At 38.5% G+C, this 14240-nt stretch overlaps 1 protein-coding gene across 1 annotated transcript in view; it reads left to right on the top strand.

The window, feature by feature from the left end:
- The window catches only part of MACIR (macrophage immunometabolism regulator), a 146815-nt gene that overhangs the window by 44376 nt on the left and 88199 nt on the right, over positions 1 to 14240 (top strand). The window contains exon 4 of the transcript XR_008994026.1: positions 9720 to 9961. The gene's annotated coding sequence lies outside the window, so the exon portion shown is untranslated. The remainder of the gene's footprint in view (positions 1 to 9719; positions 9962 to 14240) is intronic.

Genomic DNA, 14240 nt, shown 5'->3' with positions numbered 1-14240 from the left:
AGTAATGTACAGGAGGACCAAGTTTCAATGGTGAGGGAAGAGTTTCCTAGGAAGTGACGCGTTTGTTATGATCTGTAGAATGACTGGTAATGAGATACTAGGAGGACTGTACATAACACCCTTCTCCCGCTTGAGTTCGTAAACAATTGAGGGAAAGACAAAGGAGTCAGGCAGAAGGAGATCAAAATGCTTTACTGATACAATTTGGGTTCCAGCTTACATATGCAGTTAAATAAGCTTGCTAGCCCTCACCTGAGTTGAATTGATACTTGAAAACTGCAGACCAGATTGCAGACCAGAGTACACCCACATGGAGGCCGGAACAGGGGGGATGATCAGGGCTGGCCTGGGTGTATGTGGACCCTTCTTGCGCACACTCCCGTCAAGGGGTGCTCCTTGTCCCAGGACGGAGCGACTCAGGATGGGACAAAAGGCTGCAGATCTCACTGTGGAATGGATATGTGGGTGGAGGGGGGATCATGTTCCCCTCTGAACAAGCAGCTGTAAACTAGCTTAGGGGCGGGAGGGGGGTGGAGAATAGGGAAGCGTTTCCTGGGCAAATGGAATGGTATATGCAAAAGGGCTGTTTACCTCTATGTGCAGGGCACCATGCCTAGTGCTGGACGTATAGAGGGGTAAAGCTTGGTCTCCACCCTCAAGTTGTCTACAGTTAATGTGAGAGACAAACACAGAAAGATCCAAACACAATAAACCAAATACACTTAAATATGATAAAGAGGAGTAAGTGCTATATAGGTTGACATTATAGAGGAAGTCAAGATAAATTCTAAGCATGTATGAGTGGGGCAGAGGGAGAAGGAAGGAAAAGAGAGGAATAGGAAGATTAGGAAAGGCTTCCTGGAGAAGCTGATTTAACTGGTCCTTAAGGGTGGGAAGAATTCTCATAAGGGGAGGGCAGGGAAGGGCAGTCCAAGCAGAGGGAACTGCATGGTGTCTCTCCTGGCCTATTTTTGACTGCCATTCCCACCTGTATAATTGTCTCCACATTGTTCAAGCTTCCAAAGGAGGGGAACCTCCCTGGAGTTCCCTGAAGCCTCAGAGCGCAGACCCCATATGCAGCCCTCTGCCTTCCCATGGTCCCATGCAAAGTGATCTTCCCTCAGGTTTTCTGCTGCTGCTGTGCATGTGGGAAGGAGGCTATAAGCAAGCCAGGAAGCAAGTCCATGGTAATGATTTTCTTTTTTAGTGGTTTGAGGTCAAAATTGCAGAGAATCAGAATTTGTCTCAACAGAATGTAACACACTTAGGCAAGTGGCAGAGGAGTTTTCATTGTATGCTGTGGCTGTTAATGCAATGACTTTGTCATCCCTTCTTCTTCCCCCTGCTTTTAAAGCTTTTAAAGAAACCAGTTTGAAAGAGTGCCTCGTTAGAAGTGGGAGGAGTAGTGGGAGAGAAAGTTTCCCTCTCAGGAGCACACGTGACATGTCTTTATCTGATGTCTTTTGCATAAACAGTGGGATTCCCACATAAGACTCTTAAGTAAAACAATAGATTGAAAATGTGTCAGTTTTCAAAGAGTCCTCAAAGAGCTATATATGCTTAATATTTTAAGGTACTATTTGAGGTGTTTTTCTTGCCCTAAAATAATTTATATATAGTGAAAGCACAGATGACACCTTGCCACACTGAATATTTTTAAACCTTTTAGCATTTGCAGCCCCAGTTCACAAGCAGGCAGTTTTAAGGGATGCATACTTACTGGGGAAAAGAAGAGAAAACCTTTAATCAGAAAGCCAGAAGGGCTTATTGACAGGCTGATGTTGGCCACAGGAGACATTTTGTAACAGCTTTCCAGGCCTCCTGTTACAGTCCTTCAGGTTTATAGCTACTGAGCACATTTTTAAAAGGCACCCTTCCTCCAGGTGGAGATAGCCCCAGGCCAAGCTGGTACCACTTTTGCAGAACACCTGCTGGGTTTTAGTGTCCACTTTGTCCCTTGGCCCAGGGCCTTTCTTCAGTGATTCACCGGCAGACTTGTGTCTGTGCTCAACAGCAGGCTAATGAGTCATAGCTACTCGGTTTGAGTTACTGAGTTTCCTTACTTATGCCAAAATCACATCCTTTTAAGCATGAGGGTTGTGATAGTTAATTCTATATGTCAACTTGACTGAATCAAGGGGTACCCACATATTTGGCTAAACATTACTTTTAGGTGTGTCTAGGTGTCCTGGATGAGAAGCATTTGAATCAGTAGGCTCAGTAAAGCAATTGGCCCGCCCCAAAGTAGGGGGGTATCACCCAATCCCTTGAGGGCCTGATCAGAACAAAAAGACGGAGGAAGGGAGAATTTTCCTGTCTCTCTTTCTCTGGATAATCAGCTGGGACATCAGTCTTCTCTTGCCCTTGGACTGGGACTTACGCCGTCAGTGCTCCTGGTTCTCCGGCCTTCCAACGTGGACTGGACCATACGACAGGCTCTCCTGGGCCTCCAGCTCGTAGACGGCAGATCGAGGGACGTCTCAACCTCCATAACTGTGTGAGTCAATCCCACGTAATAAATCTCCCTCTCTATAAATATATATTTTTATCTATCTCTCTATAATATATATCTATACATATATATAAAAAGCCTTTATATATATACACACACACACACATATATAAACCTCTTTATATATATGTCTACTTATGTATAACTCTTTATCTATCTATATCTATCTATCTGTATCTATCATCTATCTATCTATCTATCTATCTATCTATCTATCTATCTATAAACCTAATGATGCTGTTTCTCCAGAACCCTAACACAAAAGTTAATAATTATATAAAATAGTTAGATTTCTCACAAATATATCAAGATGTCTTCTTGAGCAAAAGATGTTCACTCATTAGAAGCACTTTTTTCTCCCCAACTAACTTTCCACATCCCCTCTCCTTTTCTCCCGGACCACAGCATTGCCGATCTTCCCATTCTTTCGGTTTCAGGCTACATTGTTGCAGGATGGCTGTGCTCCTAAGGCTCCTCTGGAAATTCCCGTTTGTTCATTTCCATCCTGGAAGGGATGTTCCTGGTGGGGAAGGGCCAAGAAGTCACATTTTTGATTCTGTCACTTTAGAAAAGAGTCATATCCCTAAAATTGTTAACTATGGAGTTCCTGCCCATTGTAAATTAAGAGATTTTAAGGGTATTGAAGAGAGAATACAGGTTTCATAAAAAATTTATTTGTATTAGATTTATTTGTATATTAATTGAGTGTCATGCACTGAGCTAGGTGCTGTGGAGAAAACAGAGAAGATTAAAATGTCCATATAATCAAGGTTCTAGCAGTTTAATGACACAGACAAAAATAACACATTATGACAAAAGATACAGTGGGTCTAATAAGCAAGCTCCAAGTGCCACAGCAATTCAGATAAAGGAGAGATCTCTTATGACTAGTAGGACCTGGGAAAGCTTGATGGAAGTAACTTTTGAACAAAGGTTGATGAATGAATCTGATGACAACAGGATGGGGAGAGGATTCTAGAACTGTGGTTGGGCAAAGCACAGACAATATTGGGAGTGGGTAGGGTATATGAACTCATTTAACTGAAGCACCGAATATAATGATGAAAATAATAATGACAGAAATCATTTACTGAGTACCTACTATGTGCATGCATTATCTCTAATCTACAAACCCTGTAAGATAAGCATCCTTATTCCCTTTATAGATAAAAAGATCTTCATCTTAGAGAAGTCAAATAACTTGTCCAGTTATTTAACTGTTTGGTGGTATTAGGGGTCAGATGCCTAACTCAAAAGAACTGTGTTCTTTCTACTACTGTCCTCAACTTGTGTATGTGGAGGAGAAAATGAGGAATGATATTTCATGCATGTGGTAGGCTGTGTACTACCGGTAAGAGAAAGAGGCATATTCAAGGAAAATAATATGCTTTGTTTGAAAAATACTTGTTAAAAGGGTGTTTCTCTGGCAAAGGAATGCTCATAGCTAAATGACATTATAAGAAATGATGATGATGACAGTAAGTAGGGTCATTTTCTAAATGCCATAACAGGCCAGATATTATATAATCTCTGCTGTTAACATGTAGCACAGTTGTGTGATTTGGTACCTGAGGCAGTGGGAAGAGCAGAGTGTAGAGCCAGAAAGAACTTGGCTCAAATTCTGCCTCCACCCTTTTCTAGTTATTGAACTCTAGGCAGGTTATTTAATATTTATGAGCCTTAATATCCTCACCTGTAAAGTGAGTGTATATGCATATGTCATAGAGGTTCATTTTTATTTTTATTTTTTTATTTTGGCATCATTAATCTACAATTACATGAGGAACATTATGTTTGCTAGACTCCCTCCATCACCAAGTCCCCCCAACAAACCCCATTACAGTCACTGTCCATCAGCCTAGTAAGATGCTGTAGAATCTCTTGTCTTCTCTGGGTGTACAGCCCTCCCTTGTGCCCCCCGTCATTGAGTTTTGAATGCCAAAAAACACTTTAAAACTTATAGTGCATTTTGTAATGACAAAAGCAGAAGAATTAGGTAATAAAAATAAAATTCTAATATAGATGCATGGGTATCTCTGAGCATGTCTGAAAGAAAAGCATGAAAATAGCACAATGAATATATAAATAGTCGTAATATCTAAATTTAACCTACCTTAATAAAGGTCGTTCTTTCTTTTACAAAAATATTTATGTATAACAGGCAATTGAGGATATGACTGTGAATTTAAATATATTCTGAGAACTAAGAGGATTTATATTAGTGTATATAACAGCAAAATATACCTCAAAATTATTGGTTGTAGAACCTTATGAAAAATATCTCATTCTTACTATATTGAAATATGCTTTTACATTCATTGTATTAATACAATTCTGTCTGAATTTTTAATGACAGTTTTAAATTCTTTTTTAGAAAAAATTCAGTACATCAAAAGTAGGTCATGCTGTGCATAGATTCCCTCTCTTAGCTTGATGTGTGCTTACATAGTAGGTTGAGAATTGAATCTTCTCAGAATGAAAAATGGATGATTCTGACATTTATACGAAGCATCAGAAATATTATAAACATATTTATTGAAAGTATTGCTGCTGTTGTTTTGAATGTAACATTCTTGCAAAAAACACTTGTCTAGAAGGATTTGTTTTTGTTAATAGACTCTTCTAATTGAGACTCTTGTGTGGAAACCTCCCAGAGGGAAATCCTGTCATTGGTGACAGCAGGGAGGGAGTGTGCTGCATGCCAGATAATTTCACCTTCCTGAAGCCCCAGCCCCTCATGCTTTGATTGAACCCTTACCCTATCCCAGGACACTGAACATTGATTAACTTATCCGAAGAAATATTTAGAACAACTTTTAAGTATATACAATTAGCAGTCTTTAGGATGTATTTATGTTCATTTTGTAAAGCATCAAATAACTATTCCTGGAACATATTATGAAAAACCCTATTGAACTAAATGTGCTGTCAGATTTGTAAAGCAGAAAAAGAAAACCCAAAATGGGAAAGTATTCTCTTGGAAAGGGTATTTTTCAGGGCACTAGGGCAAAATGCTGAATAAGTCTATCCTGTAAAATATGTCTTCAGTCTTGCCCTGGAGTAACCTATACACAAGGCATGGTTAGAAAGACAAATAAATACTTGCAATGAACTGATTAGTATATCCCTACCTTGCAATCTAAATATGAGTAATTTGTTTCAACATGGACACAAATAAATGCTACAGTATAATGAATTGCTTGTCAATTCTTAGTATTCAGATATTTCCCAGTCTTAAAAAATTATACATCTTAATCCTGGAATTGATCCTATCTTAGGAATTTGTCCCATGTAAATAGCCATAAATTTAGATGCATAAAATGTACAAAAATGTTACTGTAACATTAATTATAGCAGTAAAAATATTGGAAGAAATCTAAGTATCTAACAATAGGAGAGTGCTTAAATACATTAGATTAGGGACTCATAAGTTGGAAAATTATGCAACTATTAAAAATGGAGTTTTTGAAGAACAGTTACCAATTTCAGAAAATTCTTGAGGTTTGGTATAAGGATTATAATTAAAAGTGTATGTACACTATCCAAGTTGTAAAAATATCAAAATATGTTTGCTCTAAAATTTTTGTAAGGAAATACATCAAAATATAATTGTCTATTGAGGCAATGGGATTTTGAATGATTTTTCTTCCTTATTCATTCATTCATGTAACAAATCTTTACAGAAAACCTAATATGATAGGCACTAGACTAGAGATATACATTCAATAATGAACACAAATAAAATAGCTTCTGTCATCATTATGCTTCCAATCTATTGGAGAAGATATATATTAATTTAAACAATCACACAAATAGATGTAAAATTAACACTGAGAGAAGTGCTAAGAAGGAAGGCAACTGTGAGAACATACAATAGGGAACCTAGTATAATGTGGGGTTTAGTTCACTGAAGAGCTAACAAGCGCACTGAAAGTCGTGCAGGTAGGTAGTTCAAGCAGGTGCGTGGGGGAGGAAGACTGGGAGGGCACTCCTTTGCCCAGGAGCAGCATAGCAAAGCCCCTGCAGTAGGGAGGAACATAAAATGTTTGAAGACGGGAAAGGGTGTCCAATATATGGTAGTGTGGGAAGAGGAGCTAGGAAGCATAATACAAAACTTGTGTTTTTAAAATTTCACCATCTTTTGAAGTGTAGAAAAGACATTGGAAGGAGAAGCAGAACCAGGGAACCCAGCTGGGGGATTAGAGCAGTACTACACGTAGAGGTGATGATGGCATATTGAATTAAGGAGATTAAGGTGGAGAGAATGAAATGGATGGATTCAAGATATACTTAGGAGCTCAGCATGAAATGGGTTTGATAAATTATATATGGGGATGAAGGATCAGGGAAAACTGAAGAGGGCTCAAAGGATTCTAGCTTAAGCAATGGTTGGAAGGTGGTGCAGTCACTGAGATAAGTACTTAGAACGAGGGTAAGATTTGAGGGGGAGATGATGTGTTTGGGTTTGATGTAAGGATTATAATTGAAATTGTATGTACAGTATCTTAAACACATTTTAAAACATGTTAATATGAGATGCCTTTGAGACATCCAAGAAGATGTAATAGTAGGCAGTTGGATATATGGGTCTTAAACTCAGAAAAGTCTGAGTTCATTCACCTTCTTACCCCCTAGTGACTGTCATATTGTAAATATTTAATAAATATTTATAGAATGAGTGAATGAAGGGACTAGAGAAGTAAATTTGGGGGTCATTGACTTATGGTTGATAACTGAAGTCCTATGGATAAAATTCCTAAGAGCAGAGTATGGAATGAGAAAAAAGATGACAGAAAAACCCATAAAAATCCTCCATTTAGTGATTTTGAAGAAGTAGAAAGAACACAGAAAAGTAGGGGTTGCAAAAAAATTAGATGAGATGCCAACTTAGAGGAAAAGGTCAACCAGGTCAAAACCAATGATAAATCATGTATGGTGAATGACCAAAATGAATAGGTTTAGATATGAAAGCCATTGGTGAATCTAGCAAGAGCTATTTTTGTACATAGTAAGTCAAAGGTAAGGGGAGAAGGGAATAAGGATGGTGTCTAAGTGGTCATGAAGGGGTCCAGGGAGGTTATTTATTTATTTATCGACAGGGATTTGACTCTGGTTAAATCCCATAGTGAACGATAGATTCAGAATGTGTGTGTGTGTGTGTGTGTGTGTGTGTGTGTGTGTGTGTGTGTGTGTGCAATTTGAAAATACAGGCAAGGTAAGAAATAATCTATAATGTAAATTTCCTGTGAAGGTCAGAGAGGATGAAATTCAATGCTATCGTAGTCCTGAAGGAATATTTTTGAAGATAATTAATAAAAGTCAAGGAAGAGAGTTAACTCTCAGAGAGGAGGTGGGTGGTTTCTTATTTTCTAGCAGGTGAATGAGAAGGGTACAGAAGGAAGTTGATGTGTTGAGTGAGAAGGTCTGTTTCCTCTGTGAAGTAGTCTACATCATCTGCTAGAGGAAAAAGTGAGGAGAATTGAAAGTGGAAAAGTTGGAGGTTTGAGGAAAATGAGAGCCCTTTGAGTAGTCATTTTAGAGGGGTGAGCATGCGGTGGTGTGAGAAACATCACAGGGAGGTCATGTGGAGGTGACAGCCCATTTGAAGTTGGTACTATGAGCTCATAGGGATGTTTGTCTGCCCTGGTGTGGACTTTCTCCAGCTTGCTCAGCCACTCGGCAGGAATGGAGAAATAAAGTAGCTGGGTTCATCCAGAGGTAGGATTTTGCCACACCAGTAACATACAAAGACAGAAGAGCAAGAGAGTTCAGAATATTGACAGGGAAGGATTTTTCTATAATGATGGAGCATGAAACCTAAGCTAGCTATGTGAAGAAAAGAGAAAGTTTCTAATGTGCTCCTGATGGGTTGACACTATTTAGTGTCAACTTGTGTTTCTAAAGAGGTTGAGAATCCATCATAATTTGGAGAAGCTGATTGAGCAAGCTTCTAGTGTAGAAGTTTTTGTTAAAGAATGGAATTCTTGAACAAGTAACTGGATATGAAGTAGTTACAGGTGATAAGGTCTTTCCTGTACCTCTCTGTATTTTCTAATGTCTCTATAATATGTATGTCTTGCTTTTACAATCACACAATAGGTATAAAACAAAAGATATCCTCATTTTGCTTTCAATCCCAGTCAATATTTTAAACTGCTAAGTAAATGAAAGGAATTCAAGAGGAAAAGGAGTAACTAGTGAATAAAAATCTTGGGTAAATTAAAAAGTTGAAGGGGAACTAGACTAACAAAAAGCATTTTCTGAGTTTCTGAAATCCATTTGAGATTTTATATCATATTCCCCAGGACAGCTGCTTCTGAGAACCTGCAACCTGCTGTCTCTGTCCAACCTACAGCCTGGGTATTTTGCTAGCTTAGGAACAAGTTGCCATTCTCCCAGCCTGGTTCACAGTGGCCACTTCTGGAAGAAAGGGGAACATGATCTTCTTGTCAGCATATTTAGGAAAAAACAAAAGCAGCATATTTGGGGAAAAAACAAAAAACAAGCGTGCATTACTGTTTTCAAATATTTTAAAGAATAATATTCAGTGGAGGAAATTTCTTAGTATCGTTATACCGTACATGTAATATTGTCAGTATTAGGGTCAGAGATTCAAACAGAAACCTACTCCTAATAAGGACTTTGAGATGATCTAGTCTAGCAAATTTATTTTCAAGGGAAATAACTGAGACTTCAAGAGTAATTGAACCAATATGCTAGCTTCATTCCTCTGCCTTATCCTGATAAGGGGGTGCAACTTTGAAACAAATAATCTAAACATTTTCTAATAAAATGTAAAATCATAGTTTTCATATTCAGAGCAAAACTGAATGCCTTCTCTGGTTTTTGGTTTGGTGGGATTCCCAAATAATAGGCACAACATTAAAGCAACACTTGCCAAACTATGCTCCAAGAAATGTTAATAGGTGTTCCATTAATGTTGTATAATATATCCCCCCTTGGACATTCATACCTCACACTAGCATGTCAACAGTTACTGTACATCCTGAAGTGATGAATTACATTTCAAATTTTATTTGAAAACTACCCAAATTTACTATACATTTTTTAGGATTAGATTGTTCTGATAATAGAGCAGCAACACACTTCATGGATTTATTTAGGGTAACAGGAGCAGGGATAGTCAGGTGTGCAATTATATGGAGAAACCATCATAAACGTCTACTGAACTGACCCTGTTCTCCAGGTGTTGATTGTACCAAGGCCTTCCAGGGTGAACACACCAGAGCACAGTGAGTGGCTTGAAGAAATTTGGAAAGGACAGTAAGGCCACAACAATAAAACAACCATCAGCACAGGAAACAGCAAAGTCACAAGGTGGTCACCTGCTGAGATGACATAAAGCTTTGCCCTGTGAAGATCATCTAAAGCAACTGAAAATTCCAATCTTGAGATTTTTACAGATGGTCAAAGCATTGATTCTAAAAGGTATCTTAAAAATATACTTACTCAAAATGGAAGGTGTTATGGTAAGAGGGGCAGATTGATGTATGAATATGCAAAATGATTATTTCTAAATTCTAACATTTCTTTCTAAATTATGTTTCAGTGAAGAATAGGCCATCTCAGCAGAGTCAAGGGCATATTTACCTCATATAAATAAGTGGAGAGTGTTACAGAACCTACATTTTAAAACTGATTAAAAAATTTACATACCATAAAAATGTATCCTTTTAAAGTGTACTATTCAGTGGTTCTTAGCATATTAACACAGTTATGCAACCATAACCAAAATCTGATTCCAGACATTTTCATCATCCCAAAAAGAAACCCTGTACCCATTAGTAATCACTCCTAATTCCCCCTCCCCCCAGATCTGGGCATCATTAATCTTTCTGTTTCTATTGGTTTGCCTATTCTGGACATTTCATATAAATGGACTTATACAATATATGACCTTCTGTATCTGGATTTTTCCACTTAGCATAATATTTTCAAGATTCATACATGTGATAGCATGTATAAATAGTTCATTCCTTTTTATGGCTGAATGATATTCCATTTTGTGGATGTACCACATTTTATTTATCTTTTATCAGTTGATCTGGGTGTTTCCATTTTTTGACAAATATGAGTAATGTTGCTATGCACACTCCTGTACAAGTTTTTGTGTAGACATATGTTTCAGTTCTCTTGGGTCTATATCTAGGAGTGAAATTCCTGGGTCATATGGTAACCCTATGTTTAACTTTTTGACAAACTGCCAAACTGCTTTCCAAAGTAGCTGCACCGTTTTATATTTCCACCAACAATGTAAGAGGGTCCCAATTTCTCTGTATGCTCACCAACACTTGTTTTCATCTCTTTTTGAGTCTAGCCATCCTAGTGGGTGGGAAATACTATGTTATTGTGGGTTTGGTTTGCATTTCCCTAATGATAAGGATGTCAAGTATCTTTACATGTGCTTCTTGGTCATATGACTATCTTTGGAGAATATCTATTTAGGTCCTTTGCCCATTTAGAATTTGGGTTATATGTCTTTTTATTGTTGAGTCATATGAGTTCTTCATATATTCTGGGGACTAGTCCCTTATCAGCTATGAGTTGTAAACATTACCTCTCTTTCTGTGGATTGTCTTTGCACTTTCTTCAGGGTGCTCTTGGGAGCAAGTTTTACATCAACTGTCGTAGAATTCAAAACTAAGAGGCAGTGGCTAGCAGTAAATGAAAATTTAACAGATACAAATAAAATAAATGGTCGAGAATGATGTTTTAAGCTTCAGGTGTGCAAAATAGTGATTTGACAATTTTATACATTATGAAACACTAACCACAAAAAATGTAGTTACCACCTGTCACCATACAAAGTTATTACAATATTATTGACTATAATCCCTATGCTGTACATTTAAACCCTGTACTTATTTTTTTTATAATTGAAAGTTTTTACCTCTTTATTCCTTTTATTTAATTTGTCCACCCCTTCCCCCTCCCTATGGCAACCATGAGTTTCATATTATTTTATGGGATATCTCCATTTTCCTAAATTCAGCTAGTTAGAATTTTTTGTTGTATACTTTCCCATTCAAATTTTGATATGAAGGATTTGTCTTACAAACAGAATTCTTCATTTCATTATAAAAAACATGATGTCCTTGCCTCCTTTCTTTCCTCACAAAACTGGCTCTTTATTCTACTCTTTGCATAATAAGTAGGAAGAGACACACTGGAACAAGGTTATTTCACACGAAGCACAAAGATACAGTAGAGGAGTGAAACTGTAGCTCGCATGCTCAGTTTCCTGAACTTTACAAGATGAAAACTCCCATAGGTGACTTTCCTAACTCCTCTTTTTCAAGCAGGTCTCAATGAGAAGAGGAAAAGGCAAGGATGACAAAATATGAAAACAACAACAGGTTGCCCAAACAGTGTCAGGCAATCACTTTCAGTCTGGAGACTAATGTTTCCCTTGATTAGCTAGGGGGCCTCTTTGAATAATTATAAGATAATGGTAAAAACGTTTTCTGTTTTTATGGGATGTGTTCTATACATACATTAATTCAGTTAATGCTATGAAGTAGATATTTTAAGTATCTCCATTCTCAGATGAGGAAGCTAATTTTAGAGAGGTTAAATAACTTGCCTTAGATTGTACAGTTAGTTGGTGGTCAAACCATGATGTCTCCTTCAAAGAGGCACTAGAAAGGGAGAAAGTTGGTTGTAAACTGAAAAGGCCAAACATCAATCAATGTATACTTGGCCTCTGCTGATTATTTGGTGATCTAAAGTAGTCTTCTCGCCCTAAAAGTCTTCCATCTATGACTCGATTTCTGCTCTCTGTTGAGGGTTGGGATGATGATGTACATGGTGATTGTGAGGATATCAACAACAATATAAATAATAGCTTCTTTGAGCATCTTCATCAGCCAAGTGATTTCTGTTAGTTATCACAAATCTCTGCAATAGTACTCGAAGGCAAGTCATGTAATATCCCATTTACAAATTAAGAAGCTTGAGGTATGCAGTGGGATGTAACTTCTTTAGGGTTGTGCAATGGCAGAATTAACAATGAATCCAGTTTTATTTGGCTTTGAAATTCTGGCCAGTGTTACGTGTGGATTTAGAAATTTTTGGCCAATCTGTTACCATAGAGTTATCTACACCTTCCTTAGATGGACATCACATTAGATTTAGATTGCATATGAAAACAAAGAAATGACAAATAAATGTAGCTTAATTTAATTAATTTTACAGTCAAAATAAACCAAGAGGAAAACAAGTTATGTTAGTTACCTATTGGTCACCTGCCAATTTGTCCCTTTTGAGGCAACTAATAGCCCTGATTTCCATTTGGGAGCCATGTGGATATGGGACGGTCACCCCACAAGTAGTTCGAGGGACTGTAGGTTATGTTTGCTTTAATCCAGTCAGGGAACTCCATTTTCCTAGATGCAGTAACTGCTTCACAGGTGACTTGATCTTGTCCAATCAGAATGAATTGAGGACTTTTTGCAGGAAATGCTGGAACAGAGATGCTCCTCTTTGGTGTCCTCGAGGGTAGCTGCAAACTCCTGAAGCCATGAGGGGGGCTGAAGGAGGACATAAGGGAGTCCTCCTGAGGACTGACAGGCAGAACTGAGAAACTGAGAACTTTGAGGAGAGCCGCATTTATCTTGATGCCATCACAAACTGTCTTGTCTGAAGCCTGATCAGATCTTGTGCCTTTGAGTCAGTGAAACAACAATTTCCTTATTTTTACAGCTATTTTAAGATGGTTTCCTAATGCTTGGATTATTGGTCTATATTGATTCCATCTTCTGATCTCACTTGCTGGCCCCGCTACTCACATCTTCTTTTGGTCATGTGACATCTGTCTTACTAGTCAGTATTTAAATGTGTCATCTGGTTTTTTACCCACAAAATTACAAACTTCCTATTGCCTGGCCCTACTCAAACAATACATGCTGTGTTAAAAGGTAGCATGAGATGGATTCTCAAGATGGTAGTGAGAGTAGGGTGGTGGAAATCTCCTCACAAAACCATATATATTTTGAAAATACAGCAAATACAACTATTCCTAAAAGAGTAACCAGAAGATACAGTACATGAGCCAGGCTATATCTGCGAGAGCCCAACATCTCATGGAAAAGGGTAGGATACAATGCCGTGACCCAGCAGGATCCAAGCACTCCCCCCACCCCAGCTCACCAGCAGGAAGAAGGGAATTAGAGTGGCGAGTGAGTAGAAGCACAGGACTGCTAAATAACCAGCTCTAGTAATCTGCACCAGGAGCACAGACACACATTGCATGGTGCACTGGATATTGGAGGACTGGAATAGCAAGGTCCGAGATTGAGACTGCGAACAGGTTCCCACAGCTGGCTGTCCTGGAACAAAAGAAAAGTGGGTGCTTTAAAAGTCTTAAAGGGACAAGGGTTTAGCAGGTGAACAAAATCATCCTGGCACACTCAGCCCAGCAGGCTGGGAACTTTAAGGAACTTCGGGTGCCTGAACTCCCTATGTGGCAACACAGCTCCAAACCTCCTCGCAGTGATAAACAGGAGACTGCCATTCCTTCCCCTGCTGCCAGCACTGCAAACAAAGCGGCTGACCCACCATTGCTGTGGAACAGCCAGGAAACAGCTCTGCCTACAGCAACCACACAGCTTAGCACAGAGGCTTCTCCCTGCATGCAGCCAACTGGCCCAGACCCAGAGGCTGCTCCCTGTGCATGGTTGACTGACCCAGACAGCAGAGATGGGCACAA

Source organism: Manis pentadactyla, chromosome 2 (assembly GCF_030020395.1).
Source record: "Manis pentadactyla isolate mManPen7 chromosome 2, mManPen7.hap1, whole genome shotgun sequence".
NCBI classification, from domain to species: domain Eukaryota; kingdom Metazoa; phylum Chordata; class Mammalia; order Pholidota; family Manidae; genus Manis; species Manis pentadactyla.
The sequence above is the reverse complement of the archived record's forward strand: the minus strand, read 5'-3'. Positions and strand labels throughout refer to the sequence as shown.